Genomic DNA, 19,090 nt, shown 5'->3' with positions numbered 1-19,090 from the left:
CATCACGATTCATTGTGAGCTTATGGATCTACTATTTTCAAAAGATTTGTATACCTTTTATACATTTGAAACTTGTGAAATGGGGCATTCTGCATAATCACTACTTTCCACTTTAAGTATATTGATACCAATACTTTTGCACTTTTACTCAAGTCAATTTTGAATTCCGGACTTGTACTTGTAACAGTATTTCTACATTGCAGTATTGATACTTTTACTTAAGTAAAAAATATGAGTACCACTTCAGGCCACTTCAGCCTTTTATTGTGTGTGCCATGATGAGAGGAATCGGTCACAAGATTGTCCCATCAGCAACAATTTACAGGCATGGTGATTGGCTGAAGAAAGGGGAACTTAGAAAGACACTCTCTGGTGAACAACAAATCATTTCACAATACTTTCCCATGCAGGGAAAAGTGAACTGAGAGAAAGAAAAAGGGAACTGAAATGCCTGGATCAAGTGCTGTCATCAGCATTTTAGATGTCCAACACCTTGTTCAGAATGTATCTTGCCTTTATTATTCATAAATAATGAACTTGTTCTGTGTTTAATAAATGTTTCATAAATAAATACATAATTATTCTACGTTTGCATTATTCTATATCAGTCTATAATGATACATATTTTCACTGTCTGGTGATGCTAGATCGCATCCCCCTTGGAAAACATTAAGTAGATAGTGTGCCTGAAAAGGTCATCCACCCCCCTGACCTATACATGAGTTCTTAAACTTTCTCAGCTTTGGACCCAAAAGCAAAACCTTCTTCAATGACACACACTATGAAATAGAGATGGACAGACAGCTTGCTCCCGATTATTTCCGAGCTGCAGACGTCTAAGGGCTGACTGCATGGTCGATGCCTATACATACAGTGAATTACAGTAATGGAGGAGATAAACGCATGGATTACCCTCTATAGGTAAGGTGAGGAGAGATAGCCCCCCAGGCACATCATGTCTCACACTGAAGGGACAGTGGCTGTTTTGTTGTTGTTGTTGAACATTATTATTGTAATGCTTTTAATGTAGCATTTGCATTTATTCACGTTCAGTTACATTATGCAAATGTTCTACAAAAACACTATGAAGCAATACCTTGAAATGTTTTTATATTTAAACCGTGGGGGGTTGGAGTGGGGGCATAAAAGATCAACATAAGTACATATATATATATATATATATTCAGTATATAGGTATATCCTGATATAGTCTATATCCGGGGTCTTCAAGGGTTTTCAGGCCAAGGACCCCTTAGCTTTGGTGGCCCCCATGTATTAAATCTGAGGACCTCCTAGGAGTCCCGGACCCCCTGTTGAAGACACCTGGTCTATATCATGACTGAATATAGTATTGTACAGTTAGTTGTCTTGGGGTATGATGATGATGATGATGATGATGATGATGATATACTTAATTAATGCTCACAGAGGAAATCCGCATTGTCACCAGCACAGAAACACCACATAAGTTGCCTGCCATATGTATAAAAAAGTTTAAAAGCAGTTCACTTTTCCTGACAAAAACAAGCTGAGAAAAAGAACAAGGAACTGAAATCTCTACCACATATCTATATATGTACGGTACATGAAACTGGATAAAGTGCTCTCATCAGCATTTTAGAAGTCAAACACTTTTTCCCCAGAATGTATCTTTCCCTTATTATTCATATTAAACAACTGACTTATTCTATGTTACGTTTTGTATTATTGTGAAATGATGTAGTTATCTTGCGTTTGCATCAGTCTAATTATCAGTGAATAATGATACATAAAAGTGGTGGTGGTTTTCACTGTCTGCTGATGGTAGATCTCACCAGCCTTGGAAAACAGAGAAGTAGATCTTGTGTGAAAAGGTCGTCCACCCCTGACCTTGACCCTGAGAACATGAGTTCTTATCTTTCCCAAAATCTAAACCTGAAGTCTTCCTGGAATTCAAACTAATAGAAATACATGTGGAACAGTCACCCACCCACCGACCCACCCACGCAAGGTGCTGTAAGTGATATGTCTTTATAGTTTTTTCAAAAGTTAAAGCTTTATATTCTGATAGTAAACAATGCTAGAGTGTAATTTCAGTAACAGGAGTCTCTCTGTCTCTTCAGCCTTTTAATAAACAGAAAATGTGTGTGTGTGTGCGTGCGTGCGTGCGTGCGTGCGTGCGTGCGTGCGTGCGTGCGTGTGCATGCATGCATGTGTGCGTTTGTGTGTGTGTGAACGTGTGTGTGTCTGTGTTTGTGTCAGTCTGGAATTGATGTAAAACTATTGTCATGACACACACTATGCAATACGGACAACAGAAAGCTTGCACCCGATTGGCTAGTTCTCCTTCTAAGCCTAACAGATATGTCCAATTAAGTGTTGAGTGACTCGGTGCGGGAAGTGTTTAACCACTTAATTAACCCTATATATTTATTTGACTGGGGTCCCCCAGGGCTCTCTATTAGATCCACTAGTATTTCCCTCAACATCAAATCTCTTTGTCAAAAAACACCATCGCATTCGCAAAGCAATGCATTAATGGCAGCGAGGCCTGGACCACCTACACCAGACATGAGAAACAGCTTCCACCTGCGTTGCCTACACCGCATCCTGGAAATCTCTTGGCAGGATAAAGTTCCCAACACAGAAGTTCTGGCACGTGCTCACTCCACCAGCATGTTCACCATGCTGAGCCAGCGCCGTCTTAGGTGGCTTGGCCATGTCCACAGGATGGACCCCAGCCGGCTCCCCAGAGCTGTCCTGTATACGGTGAGCTGTCAACAGGCTCCAGACCTCTTGGTCTAAAAGGTTGCCTACCCCTGTTTCGATCAGAGGTTCTGTGGTTGTAATGTGTTCAAATGCATATTAGAATGTGTGCTTGTCTAGTTTAGATAGTTACAGGCTAGTTGTTTTTCAATTCAATTATGTGGTTCATGGCTGTCAAAATCTAGATTTAAGTACTTAATAAATCATATTCAAATTAATAAGGTGTGATTTAATATAAACAAATAATTTCATCCCAGTGCTGCATGATAATAGATATTCAGTAGGCCTATTTAAGTTATCTGTACTGGACATACTGTAGTCTAAGATGTTACTGGTAAATAAGGTTACAGAGATGTCTAATTTCATAGGAAAACAGAGTTTATTAGTGCAAGAATGGACTTGCACTAATAACAGTTTGTCTGTGTTTCCATGAAAGGGAAGTACAACTGAGGTACTTTCCACTTGAACTAAGTTTAAATTATTTTTTCTTTCTTCATTTCTTTTTTTCTCTTATCGATAAATGGGCAACAAGAAATTGCAAGTAAAGAGGAATGCTAGGGGGTGAGGTAGAGTCCGAAAGTTTTAAGACTACAGTCAAATTCAAGAACTTAACACATAATTGTATTGTAGGTCTTCTGTGACTGAACTCAAAGCTGCCACCCTGACCTTTGATTCAACCCACGAAAACATTTTAAGTTATATCTGGGGAAAGCCTGTTGTAGTCGGGGAATATATTTAATGCAGGACATTGGTTACATCATCAAACAGGAATCTATGCCAATTTGCCGTCTTGCCCATGTCTGAATCTAGAGATTATGTCCAAATTTAGTTTATTGTTATTATGGCTTAGAATCTGTTGAAGTTCACAAGGCAGCATTTGACAACAGTGCTTCTTGGGTAAACAAACTACATAGCATGAAATTATGGATTTTAAAGAGATACTGTAGTTTGGAAATAATTCCTCTGTGCTTCTGCTATGGTTTTGATTTCATTTGATTTATTTGACATGGAATTGAAACGGAGGAAGGTTGTTGGACTGCAGTAGCCTATATTAAACAGGTTTATTACACGGCTTGGTTGAATGCTCGATTCTGATTGGTCAGTCATCGGTCATTATTTCTGGATAATGACTGATGAGCTCAATAACGGACCGCTGTGTAATCAGAGACTCAGAGCACCTGCTCATGTCAACCTGCGCTGCTTGGTTTTATGCTTTATCCAACATGACAGCCATGTAAACAAACAACCAATGGCCGGGTTTCCCAAACGAATTTGAGCTCATATGCGCAGCCTAGAAGCTGTGTAAGAGCCTACACGCACCTGCGCAGTAGCAACCCCGCCACGCACTATCTTCATTAGTAGCAGCTGTGTGTGCTCTACGTGCCATCTAAACTGGCTTCAGGAGGCACCATCGTCGTAGGTGCTCAAGCGCACGGCATTACGTGTGTGCTAAAACTACATTCGCGAGACAGCATAGACGTAAAGACCTCCTGGACGAAGTCTACGTAAAGCCTACGTAAACTACGTAGGGCTGTCCTACGCTACACTGCAGTTTAAACACCCTTTGCGAAAGTGAAATGGATCATAAAAATACCAGAGGCAACTGTCAGATGTCCTGAAGCAGTCCACTCCAAATACAACTTTTGAATAATATATCTACGAATGAAATTACAGTGGTGAGTTGACATCTGCAAGGTAAATGAAACACTAAAGTGTCCCCATTATGCAAGTAAATTAAATATACTTAAAATACCAAAAGTAAAGGTATGCAGAATGTCCCATTTCCCAAATTTAATATGTATCAAAATCTTTTGAAAATAGCAGATCTACAAGCTTGTGAGGCGTTGTGAGCTTGTAGATCTGCTTTCAAAAGATTTTTTAACCATTTATAAACATGGCGAGCGCAACAGCTGTCACTTTGTGAGAGGAACTGGGGACTTTCATCATAACGTTTAACTATAAAATGTAGAAATTAAGGAAACATGCTCAGCATCATTTATATACCTTTAGTTAACTTGGCTTATGCTTAATATTTTTATCAGATGATCGGATCATCCGTGAGAGTACAATTTGTAAACTTCGGGTTCATGCATAGAGGACAAAGCAGCGCCTGTTATAGGAGGAACTGCTACGCTGGTTCTCTGTGTAGCCCCCACACTCAAATTAGCGAGAAACGGCGTGCAAAAGACCTGGCTATCGAGCTCAGGCTTATTAGCATGACTGGTAACGTGTCGTGCTGGCGAGTGGGAGCTTCGGGTTCAATCCCAGCTCACTGCCTCACTATATATGCATGAATCCGGTGTTTATAAATTCTAGCAAATTCCGATCATCTCGTGTCAACTGTCAGATGTCCTGAAGCAGTCCACTCTAAATACAACGTTTGAATATATTTATGCATTAAATTACATCTACAAGCTTAAGAGGCGTTGTGAGCTTGCAATCTGCTATTTTAAAAATATATTTATACATATTAAACTTGGGAAATGGGACATTCTGCGTCCTTTTTTAAAAATATATATTTAGGGGCTTTTTTGCCTTTATTTGGACAGGACAATAGACTGACAGTAAATGGGGAGAGAGACACAGTAAAGGTCGTCGGTACTAGGAGTCGAACCCGCGATAGCTATCATGCTGGATTCCCAAATTGTGTGATACACGCCTAGACCGCTAGGCTAGTGGACGACCCATACTGAAAGCTGTTACTTTTGGTAGTTTTATTTTTTTTCATATACATTTATATCTTGCAGACGTCAGCTGTCACTTTGTGAGGGGACTGGGGTCTTACGTCCTTTAGTTAACTTGGCTTGCTTAATATTTTTATCAGATGATCAGATCAGAGATCATTCGTGAGAGTACAGTACAATTTGTAAACTTCGGGTTCATGCATAGAGGACGCTCACCCTACCCCAAAAAAAAAAGATCTGCAAGCTGTCATTACGCACCGGCCCGGCCGCAATATATATATATATATATATATATATATATATATATATATATATATATATATATATATATATATATATATATATATATATTATGTATATATATGTATATATATATATATATATATATATATATATATATATATATATATGTATATATGTATATATATATATATATGTATATGTATATATATATATATATATGTATATATATATATATATATATACATACATATATAAATTAAATGTGTGTGTGTGTGTGTGTGTGTGTGTGTGTATGTGTGTGTGTGTGTGTGTGTGTGTGTGTGTGTGTGTGTGTGTGTGTGTGTGTGTGTGTGTGTGTGTCGGTCGGTCGGTCTTTTCATAGATCTATTTTGCTACGATGGGTGTTACTAGCGCCCCAGGGCGCTCGTAACAAACTGCTTCGTAGGACAGCACTGCAGGGCTACGCCTCTCCCTGGAGTAGGAGGAGAGTAGGATACGCCATTCTGTCTCCCGAATGTAGTTTTAGCAGACACGTAACACCGTGGACGTGGGAACCGATAGCACGTTGGGCACAACCAGCTGCTACTAATGAGGGTAGAGCGTAGATTTCGCCGAGTCCCAGCTGTGTAGGAGGCTCTTACGCAAGCTGCGGAGGCAACGCATGACCTGAAATCTACGTGCCTGCTAGGGTACTGCGCAGACTGTGTGGACACACGTAAGACCCGTCGTAGAACCTGCGCAGATGCTCAACGCAGCATCTCTACGAATCTCTTTGGGAAACGCGGCCAATGTCATTTACAACTAAACGTTGCTCTCAAGAATGTTTTTGAAAACATTTGAAGTGAGAAATAGACGATGCAATAACCGAAAAGTGATTCTATTTAATCCACTGCACGGCCTTGTTTATCGTGGCACAACAACGGAGGAATAACAAAACGCTCGCCTCAAAACACAGTCGCCCCAGGGCAAATCCGGCGGTATTACAGGCAAATCGGCAGTATATAGAATGGGGGGCGAGTTTTTATTTATTTTGTCATTTGTTTTCCGAGGCGAACTTGTCCGCCCAGCCCAATACTTATGGAATACTTTCATTGCCGTAAGCAAGGAAATACTTCGTTTTGTTGTTACTTTTGGGTAAATTTATTTATGTATTTATTAAGTAGCCGTGTAATAAGCGGGATAATGCATGGGGAGGCGGTCATTATTGATATTTGAAGGCCTTCAGGGTGATTATAATCACCCTGTCGGGCTTCAAATATCAATAATGACCGCCTCCCCATGCATTATCCCTTGCATAATGACATGCCCTAAATGTTGAAAGCAGGTTGAAAGTGCTTAACCCATTAAAACCGCGTCATTTTAGATTTTTGCGTTGGCTATTCAAAAATAGCTATATACAAGTTCACAGTGCGTCACTTCGTGCCACGCTGCAAGCTTGTACATCTGCTATTTTTGAAAATCCTTGAAAGTGTGAGAACGACTGATTTAGAAGGCATTTGTAGAATCGGGTCTTAATGGGTTTAATGGGTCAGAATGGCTTTAACAATACAGAGGATTCATTCAATGCATTTTGTTAACTGCAGTTGAAGGCCCTATAATGCAGTGGTTCTCAACTTGTGGGTCGGGACCCCCAGAGGGGTCCCCACATGATTTTGAGGGGATCGCCAGATGACATTGAAGTGACAATTTAATAGGCTACCTATAAAAAAAAAAGAGAGAGAAAAGAAAAAGACCATTCCTCCATCAAAAGTAATCAACAAACTACTATAAAAACTGGTCAAACATTGGCCACATTGTCAAATAATAGCAAGAAGCAAACATTGTGAAAATAGCCGATATGCAAGCTCACAACGCCTCGCAAAGCGAGGCGGTGTGAGCTTGTAGATCGGCTATTTTCACAATATTTATCTGCGGAACCGAAAGTGTAATGCCTCAACTCCCACAATCCAAGTGCTTGTCAGGGTGGGGGGTCCCCAGTTCAAATATGATTATTTTGGGGGGTCACGGAAAAGGTTGAGAACCATTTATATTTACTTTAAGCAAAAGACAACGATCTCTCTCTCTTGGGTGCACAAATACGGTCAGGAACATTACCATTAGCTCTGCAGACTGGCAGGTTTAATGCCACTCCAGAGGAAGAGAGATACTGTTTGTTTTGTGAACTTGGTGAATTTGAAAATGAGGTACACTTTTTGTTTTATTGCTCTAAATATGATGAAATAAGAGAGGTATTTGTTAGTAAGATGTCTTCTATTTGTGGCGATTTCCTTGAGTTAGATGATTATGAAAAACTTGAGATATGTTTTGTTAAGGGACATTTTCTTGTGGCAGATTTTATTTGTCAAGCTTGGGAGAGAAGACAGAAAACTCGTAATGTAATTGAATGTATTATGTGAATATATTGTAAAACATGCTGTAAGCATAACATGGTGTCTTATAAACCCATGAGGGTTGGGCACTTTGTGTGCAGGACACAGAAATACATTATCTATCTATCTATCTATCTATCTATCTATCTATCTATCTATCTATCTATCTATCTATCTATCTATCTATCTATCTATCTATCTATCTATCTATCTATCTATCTATCTATCTATCTATCTATCTATCTATCCACAATAGGACAATTATGTGCTTCTGAAACAGAAAATCAAAGCACAGAATGTAGTGCATATTTACAATAAATAAGAAGGCTCCACATACTCTCAGTCACCCAAGTCAATATCAAAAGCGTATGCCTTTAAATTAAACAAAACACACCACTGTAAAATGGCAGTGAGATGGCACCATGAATATTCTACACAGTGAGGAAGATCAACTATAGATTGGCAAACAGTGCCCTCTAGTGACCATAGATTGGTATGTTTCTAGGCAACTTCCAAAACAAACTCTTAAGTTAAGTTAAAGATTAAAGATATGAAATAATGTAAAATAATATATGTATTAGTTATCAGGGAAACAAATACCACACACGTGTGTAGGCTACCAAATAACAAAGATAAAGATAAATGTATTTCCAATTGTGCAAGATTGCAAAAGTAAATAACACACACACACACACACACACACACACACACACACACACACACACACACACACACACACACACACACACACACACACACACACACACACACACACACACACACACACACACACACACACACACACACACACACACACACTGTACCGGTTTAAGAATACAACACTCTTTATACATGAAACATTTTAAAATGGAAAAGATGGCGTTTGTTATTCACATTCTATAGGCTCCCCTTTAACTGAATAAAGAAAATATGAATATACATTGTGATATAATATCTACAGTGCATATTGGGTAGAACTGCAAGGCGGACAAACCAAAGCAAACACACAAATTACCACATAGTAAACACAGCCATCATGTAGCTGTACCAACACACCAGCTAACTGATACATAGTGAACACGATGGTTTCAGCACACAACTCTTTCGCAGATCCAGTTAAAGACAATGGTAGAACACCCTGCATCGTTCCATCCTTTTTGAGGATGGGAAGGTTGAGACCCATCATAAAACTCAACACAGTGTTGTTCATTACCGTCGTTATCTTTGTTATTAGGCTGATTAGGCATCCAGTACCTGGAGAAGTAAGAACATTTAATTCATTATAATACCTTTACAAGGATGATTTTTATTTTATTTTTATTTTTATCGTGACTTCACATGATATTCTAGATATTAGATACAAAGACAACATAATGTGTTAGTGACCGTGTAGGTTTGTATTTTATGATAACATTTAATACCACTTAGAAAAAGTTAAGCTGGTCTTACGTTGGTGTGGTCAGAGGTGTTCCATCTACCCACTTGAATACATCTTCTTCATCTCTGTCAGTCAAACCCAGCCATACTCTCTTTTTTACAAGTTCAACGAAGTCCTGGACAGAAAAGCTGCTGGTTACTGATGTAAACTGTACAATAGATGTGTGTCTCCACAAAGAAGCATTGCACAAGAAGCATTTCTTCCTCATTAGTGTGGTTGCCTATTACACAAGAAGAGTATTTTTCTTAATATAGTATAGTATCCATAAATGTTTGTTGGCTCGCAGTTTTCGCAACACACACACGAATTATGCCAAATCAACCGGCTTCATGGAATCGTATGCTTGCATTTTAATAAGCAATACGATATATACTTCAATTGATATTAATTAATTAGTTCATTACATTTGACAATGTATGTCTATTGGAAAAAGATTTGTTTCAGAAACCGTAATGGCTACAGTTTCTACAATTTGAATCATGAGGCAACTCTGCATAGGCCACGCCCATTTCTAGATTGTCTACCATGTTGAACACACTTTTTGCTACTCCTACAGATTATTAATCTAATAACCCACCCGAAAATGTATTTTCTCTTTATTATAGATCTGGATAGATGAAGCTTTTGTTTAACTCTTTGACCAAAGACTTGACTTGCAAAAAAATATCACTAACTAGACGCGTCGCAATTCTGCGAAATTGCTAAATGTGGTTGCGCCGACGCCGGTCGCGGGTCGCGGCCGCCGGGACTCGAGGAATACGCCTGAAGGAATATCGTCGGAGGCCGCGCGACGTGCAATTCGAATTCGGTGCCGATCGGATCCTGCGTTCGTGACACGTGCCGTTTTGATTTGAGGAAATAGGCCCCTCCCACTAAAGAAACAGGCCCCTCCCACAAATGTAGCAGGCCAATGACATCATCATGTAACTCCTGAAATCGCTTGCTTTTCTTTTTGAGAGAACTGATCCCCCCCAAAATCATGTTTTTGCATCAAACGGTTACATTTTGTGCATTTTTGGCGCCCCCTATGGATAAAAGTGGAAATGCTTTTGGGGATTCGTTGAGTAAACCACCCTTAACATGTGATTTAAATTTGGGATTGACCGGACGTTTCGTTCGTGATTTCTGGCCTTTTTTGTAAAACAGGCCCCTCCCACTAACTTTGGAAGCCAATTACGTATGTTTATCGCATGGGTCCAGAGATCATGTGTACAGATTTTTGTGAAATTTGGACAAAATACGGGAGAAGGAGCTAAAAGTGTGTTTTGAAGAGAATTCAAAATGGCAGAAAATCTATCCAGACGCAAATGGGCGTGGCCTATATGGGGAGTTGCGTCATGACTCAAGGAATCCAGGGGGAAATATTCTTTGATTCTACGACTTACGGTTCAAGAGTCATAGGCCAAAACGTAAAGTGGCCGTGGCCATAATTACACCATGAGGCCGACTGGTGTAATTATGTTTTTGATAATTTCGCACTAAATTATGAACCTCCCCTCCAAGTCTTGTAACTCTAGCGCTTACGGTTTTTGAGAAAAAAATACTTGAATAGGAGTTTTTTCATTTTCCCATTAAAGTGGATGGGGACATTTAATGCACTAATAAATCAATATCAATTAAACTATGTAACCAATGTCTTAGCAAAGTACAAGCGCACGATTCCCGGTGAGGCTGGTCATTTTGACATATAGCACAACATTGGGGGAAAAAAACTGTGGGAAGAGATCCGTTCCAAAATAAAGCCCTATTCGGGCAACCACACTAATAAAGAAAAAATAAATCATATTGTCATGAACATCAAATCTACCCCAAATTTGAATTGCATGTTGTGGGGCCTTCCTGACAGCTGCAACCCACGATGTGTGCCGGGCAGCCGGGGCAACCACCTTTCTACTTTCATTTCTATTTTGAACATGCACTTTGTTCACCTTGTTTCTTTCTCTATTCTTTACCCTTTTTTCATGAAACTGCAAAAGGCTGGGAGCATATAAAAATTGTAATAATAATAAATCCACCGACTCTGTCACAACTGTAAACATGTGTTATGACAATAAAGTTGAAGTTGAAAGTGGTATAGGTTACAATATGCAAGACACAGGCAAGCATACAAGTGCTTGCTTGCACGCACACACATACGTACTCGCACACACACACACACACACACACACACACACACACACACACACACACACACACACACACACACACACACACACACACACACACACACACACACACACACACACACACACACACACACACACACCATACCTGTTTTTCTTTGCTATTTATGACAATCAGGTCAGATTGTCTGTCTCTACACCACTGTCTGCTCTGGTCCCAGGTTTTCGCCTCAGTAGAGATGTAATAACAACCTCTGTCGAATTTCTGCCATCCAGGTGATTCTAATGACAAAATGATGAAGTCAGCCACTGTTTTTTCTTTTTTAATTCAAATGATGAACATGATATAACAACGAATAAAAACAGTGATGTCTCACTCACCACAGAGTCTCATCTTCATGTCATCTCTCTCTTTGGTCAGGTTGTTCTGTAACTGGTTAAAACTGGTCTGTAACTGATCTTTCTGTCCACTTAGGTAGTTATATCTGATCTGTAACTGGTCAAATCTAGTCTGTAACTTGTCTTTCTGGTCAGTCAGTTGGTTAAGTCTAGGCTGTACCTGGTTAAACCTGCTCTGTAATTGGTATTTTTCTTCAGTCAGGTCATTGTTCCTGGTCTGAAGTTGGCTATAATTGTTCACTAGTTGTTCTCTCTCCACCATGTTGGAGTGATCTGTATGGAAGCAATATTTGAGATCTTATTATTATTAATATTATTATTATTTTACAGTGTAGTGAAGCAAGTCAGTTTCTGTCATTAAAGTATACATATTTAATGGTAGCATATTCATCAGTCCTAATACATAAATATCTATCATAAAAATGCATTTACAAAACACTTTGTGTGCCATGGTGGCTCAGTGGTTAATTAGATTACATTAAGGACCACCATATTCAACGCGTGTGGTCACCAGGGTTGCTTTGAGTAATACATGTGAAGTGTCATTGTTTACAATGGTTCCTCTCTTGAGACAGGCATAGCGCAGCACGCAAGATGTAGGCCCAGACAGTTAATGCCAGCGCTCTAGCCGAGGTCAGTGAGGTCAGAACGTGCAGTTTAATACTACTTCTCAATTCTCACGTCCCACTGAGTGACCTTGCGATAACATTTATATTTGCTGCAGCCACAGTACTGCTATTGACTGTCCAACTACCGTAGATTATTTATGTATTAGGAATGTCCTAATAATAATGGTGATGTATGCAGTGACATTTCTACCTACAACCATGAACGCAGTGCATCATGTGATAACCTATTATGTGGTAACCTATCATGTGAGTAGATCATCTCTAATGTCCCCCTCTCTCTCTCTCTCTCTCTCTCTCTCTCTCTCTCTCTCTCTCTCTCTCTCTCTCTCTCTCTCTCTCTCTCTCTCTCTCTCTCTCTCTCTCTCTCTCTCTCTCTCTCATACACATTCATTGTCTACCCAACATAGTCTCAACAGGGTCAGATCAGGTTGGTCTACCTCTCTCTGTCTTTCTCTCCGATTTCTGTCATTCAAATGTCTCTGTAATCTGCAACGTCTAATTGTGAAATCTTTGTTTCAATTATGTTTTTTTTATAACAAATCAATCGATACGTTTTTATTTGAAATGTGTCAGGTTTTTAGTTGCCCCACAGCAACTTCATGAAAGGACATAAGAGCTGTAATGTTATTGACATTATATTGCTACACAAGTTGACAATCAAATGTACATGGAACTGAAAAGTAATGTCATGTATGATAGGATGGTACGAAATACATTGCTATGAGACTTACAGAGATACAGTAGAGTGGGACAGCAATGCTGAGGAGAGCTAGAACAGCACAAAGCAATCCAACACCGACTCCAACCCGCTTGTACCGTCTTATGTCTGGAGGACACACACACACACACACAAACACACACACACACACACACACACACACACACACACACACACACACACACACACACACACACACACACACACACACACACACACACACACACACACACACACACACATACACACACACACACACACACACACACACACACACACACACACACACACACACAGAGTGAGAAAAGGAGTGGAATTCTCAGAACTTCTCGTTTACAAAGTTAAAAAAAAAAAAAATTTTTTAGTAACATCTCTTACCAGACTGCAGTATCCTCTGTAGATCTTTCTCCTGAAAGAAACTGGTGTTAACGTGGTCATTCATTACATCATCTTTGTTTTGGAGCTCAAAATGGTCATAGCGTCCATCAGCCATTTCTATCTTTATGATTTTAATTCTTCTTGCACGGTCCAACTGTTCATAAAAACACACTGAACAAAAGAGAAGGGTGGCCTTTCTTTTATTCATGTGCCTCTCGTCCCCTTTTATTTTGATTTGTCCCGCCTCCTAGTGTGCCACGATGAGAGGAATCGCAAGATTGTCTCATCAGCAACAATTTACAGGAATGGTGATTGGCGTAGAATAAGAGAACTTGGTAAAACACTTTTCGACGAACCACAAATCATTTGACGAGACATTCCCATGTAAAGTGAACTGAGAGAAAAAAGGAACTGAAATGTCTGGATCAAGTGCTGTCATCAGCATTTTAGATGTCCAACACCTTGTTCAGAATGTATCATGCCCCTATTATTCATAAATGATTGACTTATTCTGTGTTTTAATTTTGCAATAGATATAAATTATTATTCTACGTTTCCATTATTCTATATCAGTATAATTATACATATTTACACTGTCTGGTGATGCTAGATCTCATCAGCCTTGGAAAACAGAAAGTAGAAATTGTGCCTGAAAAGGTCATCCACCCCTGACCTATACATGAGTTTTTAAACTTTCTCAGCTTTGGACCCAAAAGCAAAACCTGTCTTCAATGACACACACTATGAAATAGAAAAAAACATAGGTTGCCTGCCATGTCTTTAAAAAAAAGTACGATATATACTTTTTCTAATAGTATAATATATATAGTATAATAACTTATTAGTTTCTAATGTTTTAAACCTAAAAAGCAGTTTGCTTTTCTTGGCAAAACAGTTGCTGTTCCTATGAACAGTTCCTTGTTCATGAGAAAAATTAACAAGGAACTGAAATCTCTACCACATATATATGTACAGTACATGAAACTGGATAATGTGATCTCATCAGCATTTTAGAAGTGCATGCTTTTTTCCTGAATATATCTTGCTGTTATTATTCATATTAAACTACTGACTTATTCTATGTTACGTTTTGCATTATTATGAAATTATTTACTTATCTTACGTGTGCATCATTCTAATTATCAGTCTACAATGAATAATAATACATAAAAGCGGTGGTGGTTTTCACTGTCTGGTGATGGTAGGCTAAGAAATACAGAGTACCCTTACTTCATCATCCCCACCAGAATTAATAAAGAAGTTGGTCGACGTGCTTTTAAATATAAAGCCCCATCCGACTGGAACGATCTCCCCAGTTCCCTTAGATCTATTAACTCCTTTAATATTTTTAAAGCATCCATTTTCACTCATCTGCAAATAACCTGCTCTTGCTTCTAATTGGGTTCTGATTGTTTTCTGTCTCTTACAATCTGCCCTGTGAATTATGAGCTATATACTGCATGTGCATGTTTGTATTATGTGTATCTACATGGGCATGTCATTGCATGTTACCGCATGTGCATGTATGCAATGTCTGTAGCTGCTACTCCTGTTTTTGCTCTCTTAGCCTTACATGTTTACATCATTAATGCATGAAGTCTGTTATTTTGTGGGTATTCAGGCGGGGGGGAGCGGCCAGTTTCAAGAGAGCTTATGTCTTATGTTTTTGTTCTGTTTTGTTTTGTCAAGTTTGTTTTGTCCTGTTTATGTACAGTATGTGGATGTATTTGTTGTATTGTTTTGTCTATTGTATTCTCTGTATTTTTGTCATAAGGACCCTCTCTAAAATGAGATGACACATCTCAAGGGATTATCCTTCTAATAAAGACACTATATATGGTAGATCTCACCAGCCTTGGAAAGTGGTGTAAAATAACATACATTTACTCAAGTACTGTAGCCTACATAAGTATATTTTGAGGTATTTTTTACTTTACTGGAGTATTTCCAATTGTCAGTAGCCTACTTTTACTTCTACTCCACTACATCTCAGAGGCAAATATTATACTTTTACTCCACTACAATTATTTGAAAACTTTAGTCACTAGTTACTTTTTTGATTTGATTTAAGTATTACATAACATACATTAACCACTTCAGCCGATCTACAAGCTCACAATGCGTCACATTGCGACGCATTGTGGGCTTGTAGATTTTGCTATTTTCAAAAGATTTGTATACATTTTATACATTTCAAAACTTGTGAAATGGGACATTCTGCATAATGAGTACTTTCTACTTTTGGTACTTTAAGTACATTTTGATGCCAATACTTTTGTGCTTTTACTCAAGTAAAAGTCCGGACTTTTACTACAGAGTATTTCTATTGCAGTATTGCTCAGTAAAAAATTGCCCTTTTGCCAGCACTGCAGAGAAGTAGATCTTGTGTGAAAAGGTCACACACCCTGACCTAGAACATGAGTTCTTGTCTTTCCCAAAAGCAAAACCTGATGTCTTCCTGGAATTCAAACTAATAGAAATACATGATGAATTGTCAACATCTAAATGAGTAAACTATCGATAAGGACAAATAGGCCTAACAGTGAACTGAATTGTGTATGTGCTGTATAAAGAGAAATGCATTCATTATTACACACACACGCGCACGCACGCACGCACACACGCACACACACACACACACAGACACGTATTGTAAAACTGCTGTCATGATGACACACACTATGAAATAGGGACGACAGAAAGCTTGCACCCAATTGGCTAGTTGTCCTTCATAGCCTAACAGACATAATGTATATCCCACTGTTGAGTGACTGGGTGTGGGAAGTGTTTAACCCTATATATTTGGTTGACTGGGGTCACCCATGCTGGGCTCTAGGTCCTCAAAATCTCTTCACCGAGAACAGACAACGCAATGCATTGTGATCTTGTAGATCTGTTATTTCCGCAGAATGTTCACCTCAGAACAGGGATGCTCGGGTTCATGTGGTTAAATAATAATAGCCTACTGTATATTGTGTGTAGTGTGTGTGATTGTTGTGTGTGTGTGATTGTTGTTTGTGTGTATGTGTGTATGTGTGTGTGTGTGTGTGTGTGTGTGTGTGTGTGTGTGTGTGTGTGTGTGTGTGTGTGTGTGTGTGTGTGTGCGTGCGTGCGTGCGTGCGTGCGTGCGTGCGTGCGTGCGTGCGTGTGTGTGTGTGTGTGTGTGTGTGTGTGTGTGTGTGTGTGTGTGTGTGTGTGTGTGTGTGTGTGTGTGTGTGTTTAGTTCCCTAAGAAAGCATGGCTACGATCCACAACGACACAACACGTCAACAGTGCTGCTGTTGAAGGACAAACCTGTTTAGACCAGTTAGATCAGTGGTTCTCAACCTTTTCAGGCCGCGACCCCCCAACATAATCATATTTAAACTGGGGACCCCCCACCCTGACAAGCACTTGGAATGTAGGAGTTGAGGCATTACATTTAGTTTGACTCGGTTCCACAGATATATATTGTGAAAATAGCTGATGGAGAAGCTCACAACGCCTCCTGTCGCGTTGCGAGGCTTTGTGAGCTTGTATATCGGTAATTTTTGTGTCTTTCTTATATTGTAGAAGCCATTTCACTGTTTTTGTTTATTCTGATTATTCTGATTATTCTGATTATTCTGATTATTCTGATTATTCTGATTATTATTATCATCGTTGTTGTTATTATTTGGCATTATTCGCTGTATTTGTTTGATAGATTATTGGTTTATTTGATTATTTGTGTGCACCAAGGGCACACCTCTCCAGGCCTAATTGGTTGACAGAAAGGGCATAATTATGTAGGCCTGGGTGATTGGGAAAGGACATGCACCTGGGTGGACAAATGTTTTTTTTACCAGTGCCAGAGCCACAGCACCAGAGCACAATGCCATGATGGAAGAACCTGTTTGTATAATGCACGTTTCTTGGATCAGTAAATATACTAAAATGAAATTCAACCTGTGGACAGTGTTTTCTTTATGCCTGTGTACAACCTAAATCTCAAGGTGCTTCAGTGGGTTTTGTTGATTTGTTTGGAACCGACGAAACGCCATTACATGTATTATATGACAATTTGGCAAATATTTGACAAGTTTTTATTGTATAGTTTGTTGATTCATTTTGATGCCGTAATGGTCTTCTTTTTTTTGGTATTAAAAATGTCTTAAAAGTCCTTACATTGTCACTTCACTGTCATCTGGGGACCCCCCAAAATCATGTGGGGACCATCCTGGCGGTCCCGACCCACAGGTTGAGAACCCTGAGTTAGAGGCATCGGCAACCTTTTTGACATGAAGTGCCATGTTTTTGTTTTCTTGATAGTCTGTGTGCCATATCAACATTGAGTTTAAACATGACACCACATCAAAATACAATATTTAAACCCAATTTTGATTGTCAATTTTTTTCTTTACATTTTCTTTCACATAGGATATTTTAATGATCATCAGACTCAGAGCATTAACCCCTCCTGTCTCCCAGACTCCCACCCATATTCATCAGTCAGAGTTTGCACAACCAGACACATCGGCCCTCATTTATCAACGCGGTGCAGACCAAATAATGGGCGTACGGCGAGATCACCGCAACTTTCGGCATTTATCAATATATCCTGACGTTGGATTCATCCTACCGTACCCTGAGATCTCACGCCTGGTCGAGACCAGTTGTTGACTTTGGCTGCGCCCGTTTATTCCATTGTAGACCTGCGGAGCAGCATTGTCTGACTGTCTGACAGGCATCTGGACACATAATCCACTCCAAAATGTGTATATCTACACTAATAAATAATCGCTGTGGAAATATATCATTTTATAAACTAATTTAAACAAACTGCTTTAACAGTCATTCGGTTAAGCTTGCAGATCTGGCTGCATTGGCTATTTGAAAATAGCAGATCTACAAGCTCACAACAGGTCGCATCGCGACGCGTTGTAAGCTTGTAGATCTGCTATTTTCAAAATATACAAGCGCTTCTGCGAGAGCATTTTCGGGAGTCCCGACCATCTTTTTATGGACAGTGAGGTCTACAAACTTACAGTAGCTTGTCCTATGTTATGGAGTTATGTCATAGAGAGTTATGTAGGCTACGCAACCTGGCTGGGTTAAAGATGGAGTGCCATGATATTTTTCAACCCTAAAACCTGATCATAAGGTATTATTATTATTTCAGTCAGACAACTCTTAGATTGGATTAGAATATATATTTATTAGCAATATATATTTGCAAGCTTAAGCATGGTATAGAAACAAGAGGAAGCATGGTTTGGCGTCAGGCCTCTGAATCCATTCATTCCCTGTAAGGATAACATTTTAATGAATGTTACATGCCAATTAGCATTTACAGGGAATGAATTAAACCCCCAAGGGGATCTAGAAACAGAGCCTACAGGTGGA

Source organism: Gymnoscopelus braueri (assembly GCF_963280865.1).
Source record: "Gymnoscopelus braueri genome assembly, chromosome: 15".
In the NCBI taxonomy this organism is placed as follows: Eukaryota; Metazoa; Chordata; class Actinopteri; order Myctophiformes; family Myctophidae; genus Gymnoscopelus; species Gymnoscopelus braueri.
This window is presented reverse-complemented; position numbering follows the sequence as displayed.